The sequence below is a fragment of the Anser anser genome, assembly GCF_964211835.1.
Source record: "Anser anser genome assembly, chromosome: 2".
NCBI lineage: Eukaryota > Metazoa > Chordata > Aves > Anseriformes > Anatidae > Anser > Anser anser.
The window spans coordinates 13,481,824-13,499,328 of record NC_139721.1 but is presented as its reverse complement, the minus strand read 5'-3'; the positions used below and the strand labels follow the sequence as shown (position 1 = coordinate 13,499,328).

At 42.1% G+C, this 17,505-nt stretch overlaps 1 protein-coding gene across 1 annotated transcript in view; it reads right to left on the bottom strand.

Annotated features, from left to right (window-relative positions):
- The window catches only part of SNTB1 (syntrophin beta 1), a 116,467-nt gene that overhangs the window by 22,948 nt on the left and 76,014 nt on the right, over positions 1-17,505 (bottom strand). The gene's annotated exons all lie outside the window — the stretch shown is intronic.

The window sequence follows — 17,505 nt, the reverse complement described above, 5'->3', positions numbered from 1 at the left end:
ATTGAGTCTGCCTTCAGCTGATCAAGTGGGTGCTAGATTAGGATAATGTAGTAATAACACCCATTACCTCAAAAGATACATACATTTTACCTTTCAATTCCATAAAAGAGCACGGATCTCTAATGAGCAACTCAAGAACCCTTGTCAACAGCGCTGAATCAGCTGTGACTGCTGGAGGTGGAGTTTTGATTTGAAAGCAGCTTGCAGTTTTTAATGATGGCTCAAACACGTAAAATGCCATTTGAAATGATTGCAGTGTCTGTTTGGTGAAGGACAGGTAGTCATCAACATCTATGTTAAAACTACAGTGACTGAAATCTGTCCCAGAAGATGTTCTCTGCCTTCCTCTATCACATCGTCTTTCCTAACGCTCAGGCTCAGAAATGACGGCCCTTTGTGACTGATGCCTTTTCAAGACTGACAGCTTTGCTACTTCACCCAAGGGTCATTACAAATCAGAAGCGCTGGAACAAAAAATAGTAGGACAGCAAGGCAGAGAGAACAAGAAGTTTCTTTGTCATTGCTATGATATTGTCTCAAGGACAGTCCCGAATACTGTGTCATTTCAGTCTATTGTGTCATTGATCAATATTCAGTGATACTGATGGACTGCATTGCAATTATTGACCTCAAGCACATGAGGGAATTCGCTACATGCCTGGCACAAAAATGTATTCTCTTAGAAAAAAAAAAATCAAAATCTATGCTGTGTTTCATCAACTGAAAATTTGAACATGCTGAGAAACATTTGGATGCTTTATTTTAAAAGCAAAAATAAATAGGATCCTTTGTAATTTTATTTATGCTGAGAGGCCACAGGTTTCTGAAAAATATGGTGAAAATTACTCACAATTTGGAATCCAAACACAGTTATTTAAATGCCTATGTAAAGATCTATGAACACAAAGTTGATATATTTGCATTTTTTATTAATTATTTATTTACGTGGTTATAATTTTCAAAGGAATTCAATTATTTGAGTCCATATCCCCCTTTTTTTTTTTTTAATGGACAGAAACAGAAAGTCTGTATTTCCGCCAGCACAATCAGACCTCCACAAACTATCTAAGATCCTCATGGAATATAGGATCATTAGAGTTACACCATTTAATATCCAATTTAATATCCATTTAATATCCAATTTGATTTCTTTCATTCGCTAACCAGGACAGAGCTGAATTTTAGCCACTCAGTTGTAGGGCTTGACTGGTTTCACCATTAGGAACTTGTTGCCCATGCTGGAGCTCGTGCCATTGTGATCCTGGGGATATTGTATGTACCGGTGTCACTACGTGCTTGCACGACTAACAGAAAACTCTTACTTGTTTTTCAGCAAGACATCGTTTTAAGATGGTCATTGCTCTAACCCAAAGTAATTTCAGGGGAGCGGTGGCCACAGAGGAAATGGCTAAGTGGTAAGAATGCAGGAGAGAAATTTCAGAGCTAGAGGATAACTGCAGTTTGTCACTGGGTCCTGTGATTTACTCAATAGCTGTCATCACCATGTGTCTGGTACATGAAGAAACACACACACGTCCCTAATGCTGCAAAAATAAATGACAAGACAGCTTTAAACCAGTATTACCGACTTTAGTCAGGCAACGCTCCCATAGGAATATTAAACGTGGCTTGAAAGTCAGCCTGAGATTTGCTTGGTATTTAAAATACATTTTCAATTATTATTCTTTTTTAATTTTTGCTGATCCATCAAGCCTTTTTGTTTTGCTGACATTCCATACTTTCAAGCTTTGCACTGTGGCCAGGAACCAACAATAAAAAATGAGAGCTCAGCTTTCATAAAATCTATTTCAAATGATGGTCGTAGAAGACATAACCCTAAAGCAAAAGGATTCAAACTATGAGGCCCAGAGCCATGGTCAGGATGCGAGCTGCCCCTTCCCATTCAAACTGCAAGCCCTCCAGCAAGATGTTTTGGGAGCTGGCTGGGCACACAGTTGGACTGAAGCAATACCATAAGCTCCTGATGCCCCTTTTTGCTTGTTTTTTTTGACCAGGGGGCATCATTTTTCCAGACCTGACGCTGTGTATATTACAAGACCTGACAAGATCACAGCCCAGAGGTTTATGGCAACAACTTGCTTAATTAATCTACTATCTACGACAAAAATGTAGCAAATATTGAAGGGCATGTGTTAATAGGAGCTATGAATATTCAGCAGAGCCATATAAGCAAGACGGACATAAAGAACCTTCTACTTGGCAATTATTGATGCTGAGCTTTAAATTAGCCACACAGGACAAATGGATTTAGTGCTGTGCCATGTTATTTCATCGAGATTACTAAAAGATACACAATTAAGGCCATCAATCTGCAGACCCAAATCCTACAAATATCAGCAAATTACATGCTATAAGCTATGCAATTTTGAAAGCTAATGCTCTTTATCTGCTTTTAATTCTCAGTGTTTCATATTTTTTCTATAACTGTAGCATTTAATTACTCATTGGACAATTCTACAGAGAACTGAACATTTCTCTAGAAGAAATACTTTGGAGGAACAGAATTAATTTCCAAAGCTAGTATAAACCGATAGTGTGCTACAGGTTATCTCTCTGGGGCCAACATGTGGAACGAAGGATTTAAGAATTACTCCTGAAATAGATAATTTAATAAAATAAAGAACTTCCTGGTAACTGCATTAGCCTTTTTTATCTCTTTACAAACACGTCACATATCTGAAGAGAAATGCTTTTTGGCATGAGAGATATACGATCTCATGATCCAACTGATTTCATCAATGGAAGAATCTTTCCTGCTGCAGGCTAATAAATCACCCCAGCTGGCAAGTGCCAGCCATTTACAGTAAGAACTGGCTGAGGGGAACACAAACAGCGTAGACCTAAGATTACTTTTGCAGCTACAACAAAATGAAGAGCCCAAGAGTACAAACAGGTATGAATATTATCAATGTCACTACCCCTGATTTTACCCTCAGCGTTAGAAATGTATTTGCACTGAAGTCACTGAGAAATTTTGTAAAATTACTAATCCCATTTATATTCCTACTAAGAAGATATATATTTGTCTTTTAATTGAGATCTCTTTTTTAGTTTGTGTTGGTCTAAACATATTCTTACATATATTGGTAGAAAAAGTAACTCCGTTGAATAACACCAGTATAAAAGTGTGCAAAAGAAAATTGGAACCTACGTACTCCAGTGACATTCTCATATGCTAATATTCACATAACCCTTTTTAGAAATACAGCAAATAGGATTGGATATCATACCAGTGGTTTCATACCAAAATTTCTGGATTTATAACTGCCGTGCCTTCATTGGCTTATATCCTTAGCCATATGGAAAATAGTCAGGCACAATTCACTATTTGTCAGAAAACAATCTATTAATTAACACCATTCTGTGAGAATGAGCTGAAAATCATGTTCTTGGCTTGCCAAAAAGCTTTCATTTCTGCTTCATGTTTGTGTTCAGAACTAAACATAGCTGCAGATATGCTGCTTGACATAACTGACCAAGAGAAAAAAGAACAACTGCTGCTGAGATTTTTCAGAAACAGCAGCCAAGGAGATTTTCTAAAGATAGGTGGGGGGGTCAGGAGGGCTTCACCTTTTCATCTCGTAAAAATTCTTTACTGACAGATCTTTGATTAAACCAGGCAGAAATAGACTAAGTCCCAATTAAGACATTCATATTTGTGGCAGGGCTTGAAAGGGAGAGTGAGGGGGGAGAGTGAGTCGCAGCATTTTCTAGGCTTAATCTTAAAAATATAGGACCTGACTTCAATTATATTTACATCCGTTCAATTCTACTGACGTCAATGGATTTACTCCTAAGTTATGCCAGATGGAAATCAGGCTAGCTATTACCACGGCTTCATGCATATAACCAGCACCTCTTTAAAAGTAGTGTTTATTCAAAAGTAGAACATGCCTCCTCAGATAACCCAGATAAAATCAGAAGGGGTGGTCAGTGATGGGGAGTTTAAGGGGAGAAGATCAGATTGATAAAAGGGAAAGGAGAAGAGATCAGGAGTAAACTCCCTCTGCTGTTATCTGCACGTGCACGTAACCTTCATTGCTGCTGAACCCTGGGCCCTGAGCTGATAACCCTGGGGCTGACACATGACAGCATGGTGGCTATTGGCTTCTCTAGTAGAGAAGCAGTCTGTGATCTGTGTTACCTCTGGGACTGGCATTCTTGTATTTCATTGTCTTGTAGCAGAGCAACCTGCAATACTTCTGCTGCCACCACTTCATCACCGAACCCCTCTGCAGGCCCCTGCAGGCCCACAGGTGCGCACCAGTTACCGGTTAGTGGTCGGCTCCTCCTAACTGTTTTTCAGAACCGTTCATTTGCTTGGATGCGATCCTATAACCACAACCCATTCCTTCTGCTCGTGCTTGCAACTATCCAAGCAGCTGTTTAAAATTATTTGAAGTGGGTGGAGACTGAAGTTTTACTTGACGGTGTCCAGGCCAATGGAAACTGATGATGTACATGACCTTTGATGAGCACAAACAAGCCCTGTAGCCAATCTGAAGTGAAAGAACACAGAGAAGCTCGAATTCCTTTCTTTGAGGTCTCCTTGCAGCTGCAAAGAATCCATCTTCTAAGGTTATGAAAGGTTCGGAGGCGGCTGGTCTTATCCTTTCCAACAGGGGATTTTTCAACACCTTCCAGACCACTCAAGGACTGGTACACCTGCATGTGCCCAGCAGTTTCAGCTGCTTCCACTGTCACCTTCCCGAAGGATCCCATTAGCTCAGCTTTATCTCACAACTGCCCACACTCTCTTCCGAAGCTGTCCCTCTATTCCCTACCCCAATCTGCATACAGGTTTGGCTAGTCCCTAGGCCTTCTCACATTAATGTGCTTACCAACTACAACAATTTCCACCAAATGTTTTGGCAATGGCCACAAAACGGATCACGGGAAGTTCCGCACCAACATGCGAAAGAACTTCTTCACAGTGAGGGTGACGGAGCACGGGGACAGGCTGCCCAGGGAGGTTGTGGGGTCTCCTTCTCTGGAGATGTTCAAGGCCTGTCTGGACGCCTATCTGGGCAACCTGCTCTAGGGAACCTGCTTTGGCAGGGGGGTTGGACCCGATGATCTCTGGAGGTCCCTTCCAACCCCTACAATTCTGTGATTCTGTGAAAATCATTGCTGCTGTCTTTTTTACTCCAACCTCCAGCAACGTCCAAGTGAGAACCCAACAGCTTGTCAGCTCATCCTCAATAACCAACCCTCCCAACAGGGACAGAAGCAGGGGGCCCGCAGACACAATGTCACACGGAAGGCTCTCGGCCCACCTCGTGCAGCTGTGCAATCCCTCTCCACGCCGCTCCTCTCTGCAGTACCCCTGCCACCAACAGCTTCTGCCACCTCTGCCAATTCCCTCGGCCTTGTTAAGTTGTGACTGCAGTTTGGGGCATGCAAATTTAAACCTCCATTTGGAAATTTCACGGGGGAGAATGTTAATGTATTTTTTAACCCGATGATTACAGGATCCAAGCATAAATCCAAACATGATAAAGCATTTTTAAGGGGAATGAACACGTGTGCATTTAAACCTAAAGTTTTAACGTGTTTCCTTCCTAAAAGGCCCTGCAGAATGCCTTGCACAATGGGATGACAGGAGATAAGGCCAGAGGGAACACCAGAAAACACTTCTCATATTGATGTACAAGCTTTTCATTCCATAAACAAATGGGAAAGCTTCTATTTCCATAGCAGGCTTTTCCTCAATGTGAACTTTTTAGAGATGCTTCCATAAACATCCCTGGCATTTCTAGCATAAAGCAGCTATATGCACATTATGCGTGGGCAGCCCACTATGGCCGATGTCTGCAACTATTTTCAGTACAAGATCGGTGCGTGAATGTTTGCACAGCAGCATCTGCTCAGCAGAAACGTATAAATAAAAAAAAGCCCCAACAATAACATGATGTGTGCACATGGAGTTTCAGCAGTCCTCGTGGTGGCTGGCAGTTGCTAGCGTCTAGTGATTAAAACCCAGGTGTTTCCTTCCAGTAGGGCTACTGTTACTATACGAGAACCTGAACTTCAGGGAATCCAAATAACATCAGAGGAAATGTTTGTTAAGTCCATTTGTCTTCAGCAGCAACATCACCGCACTGGGAGCAGCTGCTCTGAATACACACATATGCTTTCTTTTCAATGTACACACAAAAAAACAGCCTCTGCCTCAAGAGTGCCTCCTCGTACCCTGAATTTATTAAACAGGCACACTGCACAAGCAGACAAATCCTTTCGAAGGAGAGGGGGAAACCCTGTACTTAAAAAAATATATATATATTCCGAGGTGTCTAACCAGATCTCTGAGATGATCCTTGGCAGTCTTGGAACTGAAGCTTGGAAAAACGGGTGTGCTTTTGCTGAAGTTGCTGGAGTTAAAGCATCCTATTTCCCCGCTGATGAGATGACTCACTCCTTAGCAGCATGCCATTTAAGTCCTGTCATTTTTCACCAACTTCTTCTGACTCTTCTCATCCTCATCTCCCACAAGTTTAATTGCTATTGCTTGTTATACCTGCGAAACTACTGCTCCCGCCTGTCTTAACTGAAATCAGACTAAGCTGTGCGTTAATACAGCCAATACCACAGCCGGGTGAGAAGAGGAAAATACCTAACATCACTATTACAGCTGAAAAAGCCACGATTCCATGTGATATTTCAGCAAGAGAAACTGTAAAATGGACTGTGGATTTTTCCACAAATCCCATTTTGTGGCCATTTCTCAAATTCATGTACGACCTTTCTGATAAAACTGCATTACTTTTGTGAGCTGTGTTGCTGCCAAAAAAAATCCAACATCATTCCACCAGGTTCTGCCATGGGGTCAAGGGTGTTACACCAGCATCTAATTTCTCTACACCTGTGGTATATCTGACAGGGAATGATCCCACTGCATCACTTTGAGTGTGAGGCCACTCACCTCCCTCATGCTTACTCTTTCCAGGACTCGCTAATGCTGCCATGTTGACTCCTGGCAGGGTGCTCTACAAGGAACCATGCACGACGGGGAATTCCTCCTGCATCTAGAGAACTTTATACTTCCAGAAGATCCTGTTTTGGATTCTCTTACCTACTGCCCCCCCTTTTCAGGCTGCCCTGTTACCTGTCAGGCTGTTTTTTCTATCTTGCATCCAAAGGCTAACGTGAAGACCAAAGATTGCACATCTATGTACTTTGGGTTTTTCCACTCCATGTCATTTGATTTTCTGTTTTAAGCAGTAACGTTCCTTCAGTTTAATTGACCAGTTTTCATTGCATAAAGAGGGATCCATAAAACTGTGTGTGACCTCTGGAAATCATGTTTATTCTGCTTCTCTGTCCCCTCCAGCTGGTTGTTTAGGACTTATATTAAAACTGAAAATGTTGCTTTCTTATATAGCCATTGTGCAATTCTTCCTTCCCTTCCTAATCCTTGAAGGAAAACTTCCAGGAGAGAAGGATATTGTGCACATTGAGCTTTTTGCCCATCTCTCCATGGGGCTGATTAGCAAAGTACTGTCTCTCCCTAGATTTACAATTGTAAAATGCGATCAAAATCTGGCCGTTTGAGGGAAGTGTTACTTTTGTAAGTGATCAGAAACAGCTGCTTTCAAAACCAGTGATGCTGTCTGTTTCTGGGAATCCAACAATTGGTCTTAGGAGCTTTCACTTATGGGGACAGAAGAACTTTGCTGAAGTATTGCTAAATGAGGTACCATGCAGTTATTAATCAAAAAGTTATAGCACTGGGCTCAAATTCCTTGAAATGCCATGATAATCATTACACGGTAATCTCTGACAAGGTTAAATCTAGTGCTTTTCAATGGCTGTTCCCCCAGGTAGATTCCCTTTTGGTAGTAAAATCATTATCTTGCTGCTTAAACATGCAGGCTTTCCTCTCTATTTCACAGTTCATAAAGCACCTTTATGATGTTGAGATTATTTTATATTTTTTTTCGAACAGACAGAAGATGGTTTGTTTTTCCTGCTTTGATTAAATCCTGCATCCCACAAGCAGTGAACCTGTGATACGATACTGCTCTACTGTTTTTAATTGTCTGCTCCTATTAAGATGCCAGCACTGTATGTCTTTTCCGAAGCCCCAGCGTGATTTTGCTACGTGCTTGGCATTGGCACTGTCAGGCCTGAGGTTAATACGTACACCGCACAACTCATTAGCTGTGCATTACTATCAGAGCCAAAAATCAACATGATTGATCCAACAATATGTTTGGGCTTGGGACTGAGACTCAAACGAGGTCTTACCGAAAGCAAAGGTCAGCAACTTGGCACAAATTTTGCTGCGCACAGAGAAAAGCTTTTCTTTCAAACTATTCATCAGGGAAGGTACAAATGACAACTAATATGGGCCTCATTAAAAATGAGAAGAGGAAACCCCTTGGAGAGGGCAAAGAGGCTCCCTCACTATCCATTTTATTTTTTTTCTATCCTTTGCTAAAGCTTTTATTTATGTTGCAGTAAAGACAATGTGGAGGTTAAAGGTAGCTGTGGGCTTGGGGGTTTAGGAGACTACTTAGCCTAATTATCTTGACGTGCACTATCAATCACTGCCCAGTTAAACAGAGAGCATAATTCTGCAGCTGGTGATAAATCTTCAGAATTGAAGGATCTGGGGGAAGGGAATGAAATGATTTTTTTTTTTTTTATCAGCACTACGATTTCTTTTAGTTAGAACTCCAGTGTCAAAACATTTCCTGTCTTAAAATAACTAAAATAAAACAGACACTAGCAGAAGAGTGGGAGAGAATAGGAATGAAAGAAGAAACCTTTTCAACCATGGATTTGTTTCAAGTACAGTTCTTAGGAGGATTTCACTCGTAACTCAAGCATTCTTGCCACAGTCAGACCCCACAATCAATACTTCCAAATACGCTTTTTTACACACGGTATCATCATGTTCCTTTCTTCCTCAGCAACCAAGAGTGTTGAAAATGCTATTGATACAACAATTAAGCTGTAAGAGAAATACTTCCCTGCAGTTCCCAGAGTCGCTGTGTTGCAATGTAATTGTCTAATGGCACATTTTTGTAAGGGCTGTCACGGTATTATGGGTATAATTTTATTTTTACAGAATACAATAATAAGGTAAGAGGCTGGCGTTAATAGCCTTAGGAGCCTATTTCATAAACAGAGGGTGAGGATTGAAATTGGACTGGATTTGTAGAGTCTGCATTGAGTAAATGTCTTGCCACACTGAAAATTATAATGCATGTAACTTTTCCCTCACCACTGTTTTTTTTAACTCCCCTATTCTTCTAAAGGTCAATCCCTCTTTCCAACAGAGAGCACAGCTTCTTCTCAAGGTATTTTTAGAAAATCTGTTTATTTTTCCCTGTTAGCAGTTGTTTGGCAAAACAGGATACGAGGCGTATTGCTTCTGCTTTTACCAGCAGCTCTGCTCTGCTGTTCTGCAACATCCCTCAAACATTAACTAGCTAATCTGTCCTAAAAGCACTTGTGGGGGGAGACAGCACACCTTTGATTGGAAGCTGAATTGGAAGATCAGGATGGGGCAACACTACAGAATAACACAACGAAAAAAATGTTTTCCTCCAAATGAGGGCGTTTTTACTAGGATCAGCTCTGCATTTGCCAGCTTTCTCAATGAGCATTAGCTGAGGGTTTTGGTGGGGCTGCAGAGCAGAGGGAATAGTTCATTTTTTTATGGCCTATTCTGCTGCTTTCTAATCTATTTATTCATGCCATTAATCAAAAAAAAGCTGAAATGGGAGTATTGTGTTAGAAAAAAAACTGATGACTGGGGTGAGAGGAATTCATATTGGCCAGAGCCTGAATGTCAAAGCACCCCTAATGGACCCCTCCATTTCCCCGAAGGTGATTTTTAACTTTAGGAGACAAAACAGCAAATGAGAATATGTGTTTGACAGCAGATACTGCTCATGGGGAGGCAGAAGAGCTTTCCTTAGCCCTGCAGCTCTGTTTCTGGTGTTTTGCAGTTGGGCCCCAGGAAAACTCGTCCCCTCCAGTGTCATGGGAGGTGGCTGCGGGGCTGTCCCCACCTACCTCTGTACAACATCACCCGGACAAACAACAAGAGCAATACGAGCTGAAAAATGTTAACTGTCAAATGATGTGCCTCAGAGTTTCCAGTGAAAATCTGGGATTTTCCAAGATGGATATCCCTTTTCTTTCAAGCTTCTTCACTGTGTATCCCTAGAGCTGTCTTAGAGCAGGAGCTCCCCTTTTCTGCCCGTCCACTGCTGACTCCCTGCTTGCACCAGAAGTCCACCAGTGGTCCAAATGAAAAAATCAACACAGACATCAGGTCTCTTTAGTCCCATTCAAAGCCAGCTTGCTCTAGCTCAGCCCCTGAGCACATGTACCTGCAGGAGGACGGGGCAGAAAACCAGTGGGGCAGGAGGAGACCAGTCGTGTAGGCTCTTAAGTGGCTAAAATCATTGGGAATTGCACCCTCTGCTCCCCATTGGCAAGGCTGCATACGTGTTCAGGAGATGTCTCTGCTTCCCTACAGAATGTGGTTCATTTGTTGCATTTAAATCACACTTGAGAACCAAGGAGCATCACTGTCCCCAATTCTTTCACTGTCTTTCTTGCAATATTTACTGACAGAGGCTAAAAGAAAAAAAGGAGGCCTTTCACCTGCTTTTAGAGGAAAGGGATCAAAGCTTTTCTTCTTATCATACCTGCATCTCTCCTGCTTTTTTCCAACTGAACTTGAATGCATATACATTCAAACACGGGCTTTCAAAGCTGTGAAGCCCCATAAGGTGAGCTGACCTGGCACCTGCCCGAGGGGAGGTGGATCCTCTTCGAGATGCACCTGCAGATGCCGAGGCAAAAGATGGAGAGAACAACATTCTAAAAATTAAGCAAAATCTTGTAAGAAGTTCCTTTGTCTTGTGAAATCCTGCCCAGCCCAGCCCACAGCAGTTCAAGGCTGGGTTACGTAGAACAAGGGATTAAGCTCCTGTGCCATGGCTGCCTGTGCTCAGGACCATGCTGGGATGTGCTCCCACTGCCCTACCCTGATGGGGGACCCAAAGAAACAGCTCCCATACCCTGGGAAGCAGCAAACTCGCCCATTTCCTTTTGGCATCCTCTTCTCCTCCTGGTGCAAGCCCTGCCCTGGGTCTGTCTGTGGGACATCCACCCCAGAACCATGGGCCACCACATGGATTCCCACCAGTGCTTCGTGTCCCCTCCAGCCCAGGCTGGAGCAGGTTTTACACCTCTGGGCTCTCTGTTTCTCCTGATGTTGGAGGGGAGAAGTTAAATAAATAAAACGTCATGGCAGAATATCATTGAAAAGAAACCTTCTCATCCTTCCTGGGGTTTATATGAATAGCAATAGCAATATTTCATCTAAAAAAAAAATCAGAACAATCAACGTTAAGATGGTTAGATCAAAACTTGGGAGGGAGAACAGGCAAAGTGTAATTCCTTCCGCTGGAATCTGGCCAGAACTAATGCAACCCTTGTGGAAAGGGTGAGGGGACATGCAGGGCCCAATTTTACACTTCATCTCAAATTCTGCAAGAATAATTTTACATCTGAAGGCTAACACGGGCACAACAGCATTCACTCACTGTGTAACTGTGCTCCATAATTATCTGATTAAAGGTTTGGGGTTTTTTTGCACTGTAAAAAACAAACTGTGCTGCAGAAATAGAGGCTAACTTTCAAGCTCAGATCTTTCACTCACATATCTTCCATTTACTATCATCATTTTTCACGATTTATCAGCCCAATCTTTACACTTATTCTTCTTTCCAATCCCCTTGTACTGAGCACTTGTGCCTGACTTAGATTTATCCTTTGCTCAGCTCTCGTTGGCATGTGAAGAAATAGCGTATGCGTTACAGATAAAGACTGGCAAAGTCCTAAGAGTGTGGTGAATTAAATGGCTGTTTTTAGCCAGAATTTTTCTTAATATATCCATTTATTGAAGGCACCTAAAGCAACAAGAGAACAATGTTACTGCTGATGAATTGGCCTGTGGAGGAACCTCACCGAATCTGGGAGAGGAAATTACTCTTCATGCTACTTCAGGTTTACGTCTTTCCTTAGTACAGGCTGATCGTTATCCCAGATAATGAAGACTGTTAATGCAATTAAGTGCTCTGTTGTGGTGTTTCACAAAGCAAACAAATAAATTCTAGAGCTAATAAGCTACGAGGTTAAGTGACACAGGGCAAAAGCAGGACTCTTCATTTGTATCTAAGTGCTCCACAGCAAGCAATTAGCCAGAATACGATTTCGAATTTAGGCCACATAGTACATTTTCTGATTTGAGGTATGTGTAATCTCCAAAAGGCCAGGTCAATATCAAGATTATGACCACCTGCATGGTATTAATTTGACAAATCAGCTCCTTCTTTAGCCATTCAAAACAGGAGGCCAGGACCAAACTGCCTTGCTTTTCTTCCTGGGCATTATAGATGGGTAGCACTTCCAAACATGCGTAGATAATTACTAAAGAAAAGAGGGAATGAAAGTAGAAAAAGAAAGCTGTAGAGACTAGAAATGGCAAAGGAGACCACACTGCATGAATACAACTTCCTTGGGGAAAAAAAAAAAAGAAAAAAAAAGCATTGGAATAACAGTTTTCTTAGCGAACACGAATGTTCCTAGCAGGTTATTTATCTGGTTAAAGCATACACTGATTTGCAACAGGGGTTAAGACTCAGTACAACTCAAAGTTCACTGCCGTTTCAGACTAAATGTGCACAGCTATTTTCTCTAGTCAGAACGAAGACTGACTGGGGATCAACACAACCCAGATTTATTCCTGAACAAGCTGCTGGTTCCGTTTGTGCGGTCAGCCAGCCCAGCCAAAGAGCTGCAGGCTGCCCAAAGCGGCAGCCCCATCTCCCAGTCCCTATACCTCTGCCACATGCCCTTGCACTGGAATTTGAATTTGTCAAAAAACCCGTAGTGAGCTGGTTCAGGGACCTAAACCTGCAGAAAGCTAATGTTCCACCCCAAAAAGTAATGAGTTTTCTGCCAGCGTAACTTTCTGATCTGGCTCATTACAGGGTCAGGTGAGTGCTGCCACCGCTGTGATGGAAGAGCTGGGGGAGCCAAGGGGGTCGGCAGCAGCCCCAAGCCACGGCTGTTCAAGAGGCCACGTCACAGCATCAAAGGCACTGCAGCCCCGGACACGGCCATGCCAGGGTTTTTTAAATGTTGTCTAGCAGCTGCCGTGCTTTTTATACCGTGTCGCAGGAAGGTGGTTAAAATCAGATCTGCGTGCTGTTGGAGAAAGTCAAAATGTTTGAACTACTTGACAGGCCGGTGGCTTTCTCGTGCAAAGACATTTTAAGGTCGCTGTTAAAAGGCTGTTCTAGAAATTCAGAAATTATATAAAATTTTAAAACTGAAGCTTCGCTTCTGTTCTTTGAAAACTCATAGGTCTGTGATGAGAATAACAATGTGGCTCTGTTGCTGTCTACTTGTTTTGCTAACCAATGAGCATAGGTGCAAAGGAAATGGGAAAAGAGAAACGTTTTCATTTCATCCTGGAAAAACACCCTCAAATACACTCTCATGTCATTTGCCTAAATCTTGTTTGGACAGCTTGCGTGTCTCACAATCTTACCACTATCGCTCCCCCCGCAGAATTAGGCAGAGAGCAGGAATATAAATACAACGCTGCAATACACAGCTCGATACCGACGATCACTCTGTGATGACACGTCCCACACTTCAGCTCTAAAACAATGATATGGTTGTCTAAGGTCTGAGGAGACTGTACAGCCCGTAACGTATGAACACACTTCTCGTTTCAGAGATAGTGTCACGAGCTGAAAAACAACTCTAATTCACCATGCTGTGTGGCTGCTTCCCCTCCAGCATCAGGTATTTTCTCCACTCTGATCTACCCATCAGATTTCTGGGAGCCCGTACACATTTGCTCTGAGCACGCAGAGCTACGTTAACACGAGCAAAATGCTGGAGTCAGTGAAAAAAAAAAAAACAGAAAGGAATTTTTCTGCCGCTTCAAATATTACCATTATAAAAGACAACTTGCAGCTACCCCTATTTTCAAGTTTCTCAAAGGAACCTTGAGACTATTTTAACAACCCCATTGTCGGCTAAGACATTTGACATTCAGGAAGGAGAATGTTCTCCAGCCGCAGGAGTGCTTTTTCTTTTCGCCAAGTCTACATTTAAAGCATCCCTGGCACAGTAAGAACAGTGAAAGACACAGAACTGGGGGTTTTGTTTCTGTTCTTGGTGTGTTTCTTTTTTTTTGTGTGTGTGTGTGTGTATTATTTTTTTATTTTTTTATTTTTTTCTTAATGACCTAGCTACAGCACTGGCACCTCACTCCAGCTTCAGTGCTTGTATGGCCGACTACTGAATAGGAAAAAACACCCTTTGCAAAAACACTTTTGCCAGAACAACCTTGCAGTGTTTGCATTAAAGAAGCAAAAATGGACATAAAGCTTTTGTCATTAGTATCTCGGTCTACTGGAACTGACAATACAAATTGATAAAGTAACATTTCCTTGATATTTTGACTCTCCAGTGTAAGAGCAGAGTTTGCACCTCATGAAGGAGCTCAACAGCAGGTGGATAAGTACGGTGAGAAAAGCAATGATGCTTGTTTCGCCCCCCTATAATCCACAGGATGTGCAGAACTATAAAAAACTGGGGAAAAAAAGAGGTGGAAAAGACATTTCTAAAAGGATCGAAAGGATTGTTGGAAAGAAGAGGGACAATTAACATGCACATGGAAAGGGATTACATTACTTTTTTGTATCTGGTCACTGGAAGTGTCTTTACAGGGAACCTTAAAAAAAAAAAAAAGGCCTGGAAAGATTAAAAACCACATGCAGCTGTTCCCTCCCATTTGTATATTAGTTAATCCCACAGGTCTTGCTGAAGCTCCAAAGAAATACAAGAAAGAAAAGATTGTGGAGAGCACATGCACTTCATTATAAACCGGCACTTGACATTTCTGTTAGTCACAGGCAAGTTTTAGGATGCTGGTAACTAACATAACTCCCTAATCCTTGGCTGGCTTCAGAAACCCTTCCCATGAGGTCAAGGATAGGACAAGGTTAGCGTCTTAATAAAACAGGGAATTTGGCATCTCTAATGATTGCTTCTGGCTGTTTTTCTCCTTGCCTACGATAAAGCCACAGTGAAGGTTTGCTTTCTTAACGTGATCCATGGCTTTTTGCTTTACCTGCTGACGGGCTCATTGTGTGCACCCTGGGGAAAAGCTAGGGAGCTCTGAAGGTGGACCTGCAGGGCGGAGGTTTCATGCTGAAGATGACAAATTTAGGGCAGTCTTCACAGGGAAGTTCACTGAAGGTAGAAGCAGCCTGTTAGCATGCAATCGCATAGTACCTTAGATAACCTACTATTTATTTTAATGTTACCCACCTGAGGGAGGCTCAGCTAATGAATCTATTTTTGTAGTAATGTAAAGGTTGAAGTTCAGAGCTAAGTTTAGAGCAGAGACATATAAAAAATGTCAAACCAGGAAATAGTTTAATGAAAGCAGAGACTAATCACGGCAAATTACGGTGAAATTTCTATGGGATTGCATTTTGCATTCCCCAAACAGCCAAAGGAATTCATCTCCGTCAGCGTCACTCCATCTTGCTGCAAATTCACTGTACGGGTAAGCTATGTAAGTAACATAATGCGATGCCATAAAAGCTGCCTTAAAAGTTACAGCCTAAGATGTTTTCCAAAGTGGAGTTCAGATTTCTTCCCACCGCAGTCCGTGGAAAAATGGCAAGATATGCCACAAAATATCATACAAAAATAATTAATGATGGCATTAGGAGGAATACAAGGCACATGTGGCTACTAATATTGAGGTCCCTTTCCCCCAGGGTTTTGCTTTCTAAGCTCCAGCATTTAGAAACCAACCAGGAGTGCATGTATTAGGAAAGTTCACCCCGGGAGAAGAAAGCTGGTATTCCTGGTCTGCTTCCAACAGTCCCTGGAGAATTTAATCTCTCCCCACTGGCTAACCCAGGTTTTGCACAGGGAGTGTCTAGGAAATGCCCTGTGGTCAGCACCTAGCCTGGCTGACTCCAACACCTCATCTGAAACAGTATCTATAGCGTTTGCACCCTCCTCTCCCACCCTGCAGGTTATCTGTCTTAAATCCAGCATTTACAGCCCGCAGTCCAGTAACAAAATAAAAGCAATTTAACTTAGCTTTTTACCATATGTAGTGATTTTCCCTGCTTTTTAACTGGTCTCCCAAATAAGAAGAAGCTGGGAACTTTTGACCTCACTGCGTTACTATTGCAAAGCTCTGGATGGTTAGTATGGTTAAAAAAACATGTTGACATTTGGTTACAATGCTGTTAGAAATCTCCCAAGGCTAATTCTTGATGACAGCCATTGTAAATACTCTGGAATGCGCACAGAACCACAACTTGGTCCTATTAAAGGCAACACGAGTTTCACCACTAATTCAGCAGGATCTTGAACTGGCCCATGCTCAATAACATGAACTATGACTGCAGTCTGCAAGGCAAAAAGAAGAGGGGAAAGATGCGTGTGAATGGGATACAGCGCAGTAACTGCCACAAAGAAGACAGGTTAAGGGTACATCCTTCTTTGCATGAAGAAACGTTACTTACAGCATTATAAGAATAGAAATCTTGCATAGTTTTAAAACATTGGGATGCATTTCTACAAATGTTTTCAGCCAAAAGACTTTTCATCCCAAATAATCGATTCAACATTAACTGGAGGCATCACCGACCCACCAGTGAAAGAGGTGGCACACAGCAGATGTTTCATGCCCTGTGCCATGCACAATGCTTGCTTCCATTTCCAGTCCAAGGATCCTATTTGTGGCCCTGCTTCTAAGCTTCCACAGCTCCCTGATCCCACAACCAAGTGCTGTCGATCACACTTCATAATAGGGAGAGGAAATTCACAAACAAGAAGCATGCTGTGCATCCGCTTAAATGATCTGTTGATCACTTGATGATGATTAGTTTATTAAGTATAAAGTATATCTGATCTGCTACACAGCAGTTACTGTTTCAGAAAAGAGGATTTGGAAACACAAAAGAACTGGTACATTCAACTTTTCATAACTTTATAGAAAGGATACAACATGAAAGCAAGTTTAAACATCCCGTGGCTGTCCAGTTTAATACTATGAAAATTTCCTTATGGGGTCTTCTGTGTTTTAAAAAAGAGCTGAGATTATACCCCAGATTTCATACTCCCTACAACACTAAGCCACAGTGTTGTGCTGCTTTCCACACAGCAAGCTTGTCTGGAGGGACAGGAAAATGTATAAAATCCATCTGCAAAGTTCTGCAATCTTTGCTTTGTTACATGTAGTGTGGATTGACTCACATTTGCCTAAAAACAAACGGTGTGTGCTTTTAAAGGATACTAGATGGTAGCTGTGCCTGTGGCTGCTGTATTTCCACCTACAAAATCCCAGATAGTGCTACTGGGTACCATCACAGCTTTCTGCTCCTGTGTTAGAAGCATAGGTTACAAGGA